Raw genomic sequence first — 11198 nt, forward strand, 5'->3', positions numbered from 1 at the left:
CATTATAAACATCTCTATAAACTTCGGCCTGTTAAAAGCCCATCTCTGATTGCTTCTTGAAAGAAGTACATTTGAGATAAAACTAGAAATATATTAGGCTCAAAGAAGCCAGACATAATCATGGCCCTATTCCAGGGTCTCATTTTTACTTAGATTAGAGAAATGCAGGATTGCTGTAACAGCCTACTAATTAATCTTCCTGCTTCCAGTCTGCATTGCTCCCATCTATTTGCTACATTCAGCCAAAGTAAACTCTTCAAAGTATAAATTTGATTGTGTCCTCCCTACTAAACCCCAGACAATGGCTTCTTCAGGGTGTCACATTTAAACTATCCAAATTCAAGAAGACGTTAAAACTTGCAATGCGCGTTACCAAATTGTTCACAGGAAGGTTGTAGCTTTTCATAATCCAAAGAGGAGCGCTGTACAAGGAATAGGTGCTGTCACACCTCACCAATATCACAGTCCCATTTGTCACACATATTGTGATGATCTCTTACTGTCAGTCGGCCTCTGGCACTGATTTATGACTTTCTTAAAATGAGGAATACTGCCTTATTCATCTTAACACCAGTGTTAGTGGACAGTGACTGAATTGATGCCAGCTAACAAAATTACCTCGTCTGGGTATAGGATTTAAGTTTCTTGCACCGTGGAAGCTGAGGCAGGAGAACCATGAGTTCATAATCATGCTGGGCTACATAGCAAGACCCTGTCACACATTTTTTAAAAAGTAATTTAAGGTTATTTTACTGATTGCTCTGCTGAGATTTAGAGAGAGGCAGGGTCAAGGCCAGGAGCTTTCAGATAAAGATTTCAGATAAAGACTGAGGTATCAGACATGTAACCAAAGGTCAAGGTAGGTGACACACAAACCATTCCTTGGACCAAAGTTGATCTCTTTTGTTTCTTTCTTTTATTGGCACATTTTAGGCATACACCACGATAACCTTCATCATCGGGAATTTGTACTGGAAATGATACATCTTGTTCTTCTTTTTTCCCTTTCCCTTCCTCTCCCTCAACTCCTCTTTCCCTCCTTTTTTACAAAAGCTTCGATCTCTTACAGATTACTCCAATCTTGTTCTAAACTCTCTACAGTATGTCCTGTTTTCTAAGTATTATAAAATGTGGGGCTGGAAAAGCCAAGATGAGGAGACAAGTTCATGTAGCCTCCTCATTCAGTGGGGTCCCCTGAAGGGCGGCTCCTCTTACACCTAACTGATCCAAAGTCCTCTGACCTAGACAGCTGCTCCCCCAGAAGTCTGGTGGATTCGAATCCTCCCTCTAGCAGTGCTCTTTCAAACATGAGCACATGTACAGATCACTGGAGGGTCCTGTGGGCAGGCTAGACTCTGCTTCAGAAATCGGGGCTGTGGCCTTGCTGCTCTGCACTTCTCAGCAGCTCCTAGGTGACGCCATGCCTGCCAAGCCTGGACTCCACCGTGAGGAAAATGCTCTACCCTCCATTCTGCATCTCCCCCTGTAAGTGCTTCATCAGTGCTCTTTGCAGAAATATCTTTCCATCCCTTCCAGTGCCTCTCAAGCTTGGCTACATATTCAAGTCACCCGAGAAGCTTTCAAAATATACTGATGTCCAGATCCCACATAAACCGATCAAGTCAAAATCTCCCAGGAAGGCGATGACGCACGGGTTTCTTAATAAATCTTCACAGGTGACGTTTTCTCCTGCAAGGAGTCTGTGTGCTGATGAACCAAGGGACCATCTGACTCCCGAATCAGAGTTTCCCAGCTTTCCTTTTCAATTCCACATCAGAGAAACAGCACAAGCTTAGAAAAAGTGCAAGGTGACACCCCACGGGGGTCCATTCTGGTATTTGGGCAGAGCTGGCCATCTCCTCCCCAGTAGGGCATCAGAGACACTCATCTCTGGAGCTCTGTATTTACACAGATGCCCAGGCCCTAGCTGTGAGTAGGCAAGGCCTCAAAGTCTGGTGGGACTTGTTATAGTTTTTGTAAATGTTTCTCAGTGGCGGATGCCCACCAAGTTTGAAAATCACAACCTGCACACAAGTTAGAGCAAGTGAGATGATTAAGTATGCATCAGTGACTGCTGGTAACAAGGTCTCCCTCTATCCTGACACCTCAGTAGTATATTCACTGAGACAAATTATTTGAACTCAAATATTTCCAAAATAACAATTAGTGGATTCATCACTTGTGAACTCATTTGGAGAGCTCTGTCAGCGTCGCTTCACCTTAATCCAGACACTCCAGGAAACACTTATAACTTCCCTGATGGTGACTTCAGCTTTTTGCTCCTACCAGCTTTCCAGGTTGAGTGTGTGTTGATGGAGCTCATAGAAATAGGCGCAGGAAATGCTCCTCTAAGGCACCCTTTAAATAACTTTCTCTTTTGCAGGAAAATCCCACTGAAGTATCTTTTGATGATTAAACACATTATTTACAGAGGAATATATTGCTTCAGAAAGTATAAACCACCAAAGACAAGGTCCTTGACCTAAGAGGCTTAAACTTGAAGATAGCAGTAAACAAATGTAAGATAACAGTAAAACACTCAATCCTAGAGGAAGGAGTCCTAGAGGCTGAGAAGAAGCAGGGTGGGATTATTCACCTCCAGTGCCTCTGCAATAAACTGACTTCTAGACAATTCTTCTGGGACTCAAACAGTTTAAGTTTGCGGTTCTAGGAACAGACTTTTGCAGGGGAAGTTAAAAATAAAATGTTCAGTTCAACCCGTGGCTTATTATATCTTCTGTTCATCCCATGCAGATGAGATTTATCACCATCTAGGCCAGGTTTACTATAAAACTTAGTTTTTAAGATTTTACTGGGCGAACTGTTTTGTAAAACCAAAGCTTTTTTCATTGGTTCCTTTACTGGCCAATTTGCTTTTGGTTAGGTTGAGAGATTTGTTTTTTATTTTATCTTTTTTAACCAATGTAACCCAATATAATATATTAAAATACATTTGACAGGAGTGAATCAAATGCTTAGTGGTCTCAATTTCATTTGTAATTAGTCTTTCTGAGTGTTCTGGCTTTGGGTCCATAACATTATTATAGGAAGGGAAATACAGTCAAATTCCTAAGTGATATTTAGTCAGTAATAGTTTAATGTGTGTTTATTTTTTCCGTCCAGGTTTTTGTTTCAGAAAATAAATCCTGGATTGTGTTCTCAAAGGACTTCGAACCGTTTTTGTGGATCTAGTCCTGAAACCCCTCTCAGCCCCCCCAGAGCCGCCCCGTCTTTTTGGTCCTTACAAAGGACTAACAAGTGGCAGCCCAGGGCGGGCTTTCCTTCTACCAGGTGAGGGAGCGCAGCTGCCACTGCGGTCTCCCAGGGGGGCTGCCGATGACAGGCCAGGGTGTCCCTGGGGCCGACAGAGAGGTAACTCGATCTCTCCGGGGACTCAGACTTGGGCCTTGTCCGGCCGAGACTGAGGCTGTATTAAATTACACGTATGTTTTCTGTCCGGCTCCTTGAACTACTGTTCACAGAGACCACCCAACCTCCACGGCTTCCTTGAGTCCAGGGGGAACCGAGCTGGAACTGCTGGAGTGGTCCCTCGGCCGGTGGGCAGGCCGTCTGGAGCCGGCTGCTTCACAACTCACCGTGAGGTTTCCGGCAGAACCATTTCAGCGCATAAAGGAAGCTAACAACCTTTAGTGAGAAGTGACTTGCACTTGTGCTATGAATCTGCCGGGCAGGAAGCTGAGAAGCCATCAGGCAAGCTGTAGGAAACAGTTAACCATGGTGCATGGCTTTTACTTAGCCTGCCATGACCTTAAGTCCCTTGGGGGGGCGGGGGGTTCCTGCATTTGTAACTTATTTTACTTATTTTTTGAAATACTGGGGATTGAACCCAGGGCCTTGCATATGTTAGGCAAGTGTTCTATCACTGAGCCTTTTAAGTTTTGTTTTGCAACAGAGTCCTCAGTCTTGTTAAGTTCTCAGGCTGGCCTCAAACGTGCCACCCCCCTCCCTCAGCCTCGCTAGAAGCTGGGGTTTCAGGCATGCTCCAGCACATCTGCTCACATTTCCAACTTCCTGTGCCTTTAATCCTCGTCTTCTAGTTTGCTGATTTTCAAGTTGGAGCGTACATCAGAATCAGCTTCCTGGGCCTGAGCCATAGAGAGATTCTGACCCAGAGTCTGATGCCTGGTCTCAGAGGTTATCTTTTAATAAACACCCTAGGGACCCATAACTCAGGTGGCCTACAACACTTAGAGTAAAGCACCACTAACAACAAACACTTACCATCCCCCAAGTGTCAAATGCACGCACATTTTACAGATTATTCAGATCTTACTGTGAACTGGTTTAACGAATCAACCTACCCTCAATAATGTTCTGAGGAGCGAGGTGGAGAGAAAAATGTCTTCAAAGACACCTATACGAACAGTAGTCCAAACTAAATGCTGGATAAGTTTGTTAATCAACTAGGCAGTTACTATGAGCTGCTGTGGTCATTAAAATCTACCCAGGGCTTTAATTTCTTCTCTTTCAGGACAGCTCACCTGTTTTTAAAACAGAATATTTTAAACAGGAAGAAACTAATGCTATCTCTGCAATTGCAGCTAATGGTAGACATGAATTTTCAGTAACTTTGTCTATCAAAATGGAATGGATTAATCAGATGTTATGTGAAAGGCATTTTTTTTCTTGGTACCAGGGATCGAACTCAGGACCTTGTGCTTTCGAGGCAGGCATGGCACCACTGAGCTAAATGCCCAGCCTCATTTATTTGTTTTTAATGCCTCCTCATAACTACTCTGGTCAGAATTGAAATCCTCGACGTTATTTAACTCTGTGAAAGCAATAGAACATGTTCAGTCGGTCTGAAAAGGAAGTGTTACCCACAATTTGACCCAAGGGAAACACTGGAACTCTGAAGTCAATTCACCCTGACACAATCTCATCAGGGATTTAAAACTTTTAAGATGGCTCAGTTTATCCCTGTGTTGCCGCCATCCGTATTCTCAAAGCCTTTTCTTTTCTTTCTTTCTTTTTTTTGGAGACAGAATCTCACCATATGGTAACCTAGGCTGGCCTCTAACCCAAGGTCCTCTTGGTTCAGTCTCCCAAGTGCTAGGATCACAGGCCTGCACCATCATGTATGGCTACAAGGTGACTTCCCTCTAGAAATATAAAAATATACAGTGGTACAGTTTTTCTGACATCCAAATAGAATAGTAGAAAGATTTAGAACCTGGGAGTCTGATGACAGACCTGGCTTCTAGTCAAAGCTGACATTTATTAGCTGTATGAACCTCATTGAGTAAATTCATCTTCTGCATCTCAGCCTTTTATAAAAGGAGCTAATAATAGTTATTCTATCTTGAAGATTTGATAGGAAGGTAAATAAACTTAATAGCAAAAGTCTTGGCAAGTTGAAGAACGTGTTTGTGTGTAAAGTATTTACTAAAAATATGCACATATGAACATAGACAAGTGTGCCCCCCATTACATGCGTGTTTTTCCCTGAAAATGCGTAAGGCAAGGGATGTAAAGGAATTAGGCCTCTTGCAAAGAAACTTTGCGCTGTTTGACTCTCTTGGGTGCGTTTCTCCCAAGGCTGTGTTTTTATTCTTCACAATGCGAGGAGAGGGATTACAAGCCTAAACCAGATTCTCACAAGCTTAATTGGCTTTCCATAAATACCATATCAAAGCTAAGAAGTATAATTAACTTACAGCAATGGTGATTAACAGGTGACATTGTGATCAAGGGCTCTACTTTTCTCATGACTTCTTGATATTATGTGTCACAATTACTGGTTTTAATGAAACAATAAGAAAATGAGCTGATTTTAAAAATACTGCTTATATGGGTAAAGATATTTTGTTGAGATATCCCTCTGAAGAAAATGTTTCAGTTACCAGAACCTGAGATTTTTGTTGTAGATGAAAGAATTCATGTTCTCTATGTGAGCCTGTGTATTTTAAATGAGACTCCATTACTTTTCAAAATTGTGATTGCTATTAAAATTGGATTCTGGGTATATGCAAGACCTCATGTTTGGTAATTCAGAGGCAAATGTATTTAAATAACGTTTTGAGCAAAAAATACTTTGGAAGAAACACTGATAAAGATAAATTGGGGAGGAGTGTAGCTCAGGGCGTGCTTCACATGCAAGAGATCCTGGCTTCCAAATCGAGCAACACACACATTTTTCAAAAAGAGAAATGACAGTTCAAAAGAGAGGAGTTTCTTTCAGGGAGTTGGGAGGATCCATAGCTGGCGCAAAGATATTTGGACTTACTTGGAAAGCAGGAAAACTTCCGTTTCATTGCTCGAATTTATGAGGCAGACACAACTGTGAAAGGCTGTGTGATAGGCAGTCACACTGGCTCCGGTAAGATTATGGCCTTCATTTTAAAACTGTCATTTCTTTTTTTTCTGTGTGTAGCTTATCCCAGGAAAACAGCAGAAATTGAAAGAGTTTTTAAAAACCCACTTGCTCTTTTTTTCTTTTTTTCAGGGACACGAGGAAGAACTTCTCAGGTAGCAAGAACATCGGGAGGAAGCAGCGCAGAGAGAATATAAATGACATAATTTGCACTCCAAATCCAAGAAAGGAAAGAACGCCTCTTCTTAATTTTGGTGATTGCTCCATTTATAATGTTCGGAGAAACAAACAATTTATTAGAAATGAGGGCAAAGAGTACTGACTGCTGAGTCTCCTTTCCAGAAGCACCGAAAGCAGATTCCATGGCAGTGCTCAGCTGACCTGCTCGGGAAGCCAGCGGCCCCGGGGAAGGACACGGGCCTGACGTCGCCTGCCTCTGGAGGCTGCTTCACTTTGCCGAGTTTCTTCCCACTGTGAGGTTCACAAGGGGAATTAAACGCACTGATTCTAGCTTTCATAGCAATTCTAAATCATTATCAATTTTTATTTCAGGATTTAGGTTCCTGATACATTTTAGCATTTAGTCTCAACTTTTCTTCCCTTGTATAATTACCAATGCCTCTTCCCCTCTAAACTTCCCTTTTTCCCTCTTCCTAAACCCACTCATGTTTGCCTATTAGTATGGGAAATATTCTGAAACTGAGGTAGTCTAGGTATCAAGTTTGAGAAATACTCGGCTTGTCCCCAGATGCTTAGAAATGAGTAATTGTCATTTTCTTTCATCAAGGCACATTAAAAATACAGACTAGTCAGGTTTGTTTTGTGGATCTGTATGTTCATGAAGCATATGCTGATTATCTTCAGCATTCCCCTCTCCTTTTCCTCTCCTCCCTCTGATCCCCCAAGCCATCTCTAAATATCTACTTTCTTCTTTCCTGTCTTCTCTTATGTTTGTCTGTATCGAGAATATTCTCATATAAGAGAAAACATGCGATATTTACCTCTCTGAGTGTGGTTTCTTTTGCTTAACATGGAGTTCTCAAGTTCCATCTGTTTGCCTGGAAATCACATGATTTTGTTCTTTCTGGCTAATACTCCATTGTGTATCCTTACCCCATTTTATTCCACTCATCTGTTGGTGGGCTTCTGGGGTGTTTCCACACCAGTTTAATATATTTGCACATGTTGTGTTATTTGTGCAGTGTGACACCCTTGTGCCCCAGGTAGTGAGTCCCTCTGCTCTCAGGAATAGATGCTAAGAGGATCCCCTTGCTCTCTAATGGAAGAACCAGGACTCAGGGCCTTGATGTCAATTTGCACTTCAATTTATGTTACTGTCAGAGAACTAGTCACAGGAGAGGAGAGGCATAAGCATATGCACAGATAGCTGGTGTACAATGAAGCTTATCCGATATTAGGCATGGCACCAAGTATTTATCACATCAACTCTAGTAACAACGCTGTGAAGTAGACGTAATCATCATCAGTGGGGAAATGGGGATGTAGAGAGGTTAAACAAATTACCAGTGACTCCACACTGGCAGAGCTGAGATGCAAACCCACTCTTATTGTCGTACCAGACTCTCTTGTCCCAACTGGGGTCTTGCAGAGAGAGGCCCTGCAGAATCCTTGCTTGTCATCTGGACACAAGTGTTTTTGCTTCATTACAGGTCTTGTATGTTGCTTACACTGTTGTGAGAAGAAAACAAGGTACAGTATTTAAAATATCAAGAAATAACCTTAGTGAGCAATGAAATCAGTGTGCAGTTCACGTTTTCTGATTGTGACTTGTTCTTTCCATCCTAGCTTCTTATGCCATCAGGAACTGCGTTGCAGCCTCCCTTATTAAAATCCACTTGGGTCACAGGATTACCTGTGGCTTCTAAGCAAACTCGATGTCTGTAGGGTGAAATGGTTCCAGATCCAAGAGATGTTTCACTTGCCTAAGCCTATATAAGCTTCTGTGGTTTCCTTCAATGGTTTGACAAATAATGTCTGTTATTGGTTAGCAACAGAAAGTTGCCCACAACATTAGTACCTCTTGCAATCCCACTAGTTTGAAATTTTGAACACAGACTATGATAGACGGCTTTGACACACTGGATACCATGTCTTCCTTTAGAGCTCAGTGGTGGAGCAGCAAGACAGGGCAGTAATTCAGTGCTGGAGTCAAGTAGACTCCAGCCAGCCAAGGCGGCTTCACAGTGCCTGACTGAGACACCTTGGTTTCCACTGCCAAGCAGGGTATTTTTGGCTGGGAACACGGCTTGAGTTAGTGACTGTGCAAGACCCTGTATTTGGCATACTCTGCTTTTCATGTAAATAGCAGGAGAACAGAGCAAAGCCTTCATGATTGTGCCTTTCCTGCCTGCTGAGAGATTTTGATGAGTAAACATCTGTCTACCTCGTTAAGTCTGTTGGGTCAGCTTGTAGGGCAGAGCCTTCTTCCTACTGTGTATTTCGAAGTTCCAGTTGATGTTGTTTCTTTGGTATTTGTTCACTAGATACCAAGCGTGTATGTCTTTGTGAACTACTCTCATGTATGAGCTTGGAAACACCTCTTTAACAGTTTTTCCTCTATGATTATGTCTTGTATTTTATTTAGGTTTGTTTTCTTAGACAAAAGTTTCTTGAGACAATTCCCAAGACTCATATTCATTTAGTGTATGTTGAGTGCTTCGTGCAGTACTGAGCATAGAACAAATATTAACTTCTTGATGGGTTGATTGGTTGGTTGGTTCACTTGCTATTGTCTGTCTTCATGGAAGTAAGGAACAATATTTGGGATGGGCTAACTCACGCAGTTGGTAAGAGCATGGTTCTGCTGCCCTGTGGGGGTTGGTCCCCAGATGGAAATACTTAGCTTACAAAAGTTGGCCATTCTGTTTAAGCAATCTCCTCACCAAAGGGCAAGTCTCATTGCAAGAATGAGGTTATAATCAAAAGCCAAAAGCATCCCCTAAGGAGATGACCTTAAAGTGATAGTTCAGTAATGACCTTCACACACTAAATACTTGAGAACAAGGTGAATGGTATTCTTTCTTTTTCTATATCTCTCTGCCTCCTTCGCTACCTCTAACTCTGTCCTTTCTTCAAAAATGCTGATCGAGCCTCTGTGTGCCACATACAGTGCTACAGAGAGGAGAAATAATGGCAAACAGGTGCAGCCTGACTGCTCTTTTTTCAAGAGAGGGGTCAGACAGGCAGAGTCCTAGTTAGGGCCAACATCCTGGAGATGATGAGGTGGCGAACCAGGAACAAGGGAATGAGTACTTTCTGGGGAGGGAATAAAATGCACCAGGGTACAGGGTGGGAAATAACAGCTGATGAAAAGAGCCAAAGTCATGTAGGAAGCTGGGGATGGAAGCGAGAAGAATGGCCATCCACGCTGCAGTGAAGTACAGGGCCCGCATGGTTACCAAAGACTCCAAACTTTAAGATGTGAAAGGGGATGGTGAGTTTAAGCCAGAAGAGGGGCTAGCTCAAATAGGTGTTTTTAACAGCTCAGATCCACTGGCAGGGCGCTAGGGAAGGACAGGAATGCAGCGATAGGGTGTTAGCAGTGAGGATTGAAATAGCCGAATGGATACGAGGGAATCAGCAGACCTGGAGTCTGGCTAAAGGAAGAGGTGGGGGAAGTGAGTCACTTGGGCGCTTTGACTTAGGTAGTGGAATCACACCCTGAGGCAGGAATCAAAGCAGAAGCAAGTGAAGGAAGAAAACTCAAACATTCAATTTTAGCCCTGATGAATTTGAGACGCAGAAATGGTGTTTTGACCAAAATGTCCAAGAAAGTTTTCTTATCCATAATGAGCTTGCGATTGTAGTGCACACTTTCATGGTCATTCATTGTTATATTGTTCTTTATTACCTCTTATTATCAATAGAGGCAGAATTACCTACTTCGCTTAAACAAAGCCTGCGAGTGTGCATGTACACACACACACACACACACACATCCTTGAAAAGATTAGATTAAGATATAGGTGTGTTGAGGCCCGTACTACACAATAACAAAAATCTCCCCTCAAACGACAAAACGTTAGATAAAAAGAGAATAATATTTAGTGAGGGCTAATATACAGAGTCTGCCAAAAAAAAGTATACACACAAGAAAAGAAAAACCTGTATAAATATTTTAATACTAAATTTAATAAGACATTAGGTGAGTAATACAAGTTACCTTTGGCCTCTACAATTACAAGAGGTGCCCAGAGTGACGGCCGTCTGTTGAAAAAACATCATACTGTTTTTCTTTTCCTGAACTGAGTATACATTTTTTTTGTGGACTCTATATATTACAAGATGTCAAATAACAAAGAGGTTGAATTGGATTGTGATGTCCTTTATGTACAAAATAGGAATTGAGATTGGCTGATAAAATCTAGACAGCGAAAGATACTGAAAGGAGGCATTTTAAATTTGGGGACAGAAGTGAAGGGAAATAGGATGTTTTACCTATGGCTTAAATGTAATATATGGTTTGAAAAATGGTGATACCTAGGTAAATTATTGCCCACGTATTTTCTGTAAGAAGAGCAGCATCTTAGCAGTACATGTCTATTTGGGTGTATAATATCTACTTTGGGTCTTAGTACCTTCTACTACGTAGAAAATTTACTAAACTAGTCATGAAGTGTGTTAAGCCCATAGACAGCCTCACATTTTGCCCTATTAAAATGGGGTCATAGTCACATGACCTATTACTGTGATCTTTACTCCATAGACACATGTTTTGATTTCTCTATGAAAAGAATTCTCAGTAGCAGAAGAAATAAGAAAGGAAGAAAACACACAAGGGTGTTAATTTCTATTAAACATCTTTGCCTTTCAGGCAAAGTGTGAGACGCTTTATTATATTACT

At 41.8% G+C, this 11198-nt stretch overlaps 1 long non-coding RNA gene across 2 annotated transcripts; it reads left to right on the forward strand.

Moving 5' to 3' along the window:
- Positions 1 to 6138: 6138 nt before the first annotated feature.
- Positions 6139 to 6851, forward strand: LOC147824257 (uncharacterized). Of its 2 annotated transcripts, XR_015442651.1 has the most exons (3): positions 6141 to 6340; positions 6467 to 6588; positions 6677 to 6851. It is a non-coding gene; the product is annotated as an uncharacterized LOC147824257 (long non-coding RNA). The 2 variants fall into 2 exon arrangements; XR_015442650.1 differs by having other exon boundaries at positions 6139 to 6340; positions 6467 to 6851.
- The last annotated feature ends 4347 nt before the right edge of the window (positions 6852 to 11198 follow it).

Source organism: Heterocephalus glaber, unplaced genomic scaffold (assembly GCF_053883595.1).
Source record: "Heterocephalus glaber isolate CG9 unplaced genomic scaffold, H.glaber_assembly_v1.0 deba00001550, whole genome shotgun sequence".
Taxonomy (NCBI): Eukaryota; Metazoa; Chordata; class Mammalia; order Rodentia; family Bathyergidae; genus Heterocephalus; species Heterocephalus glaber.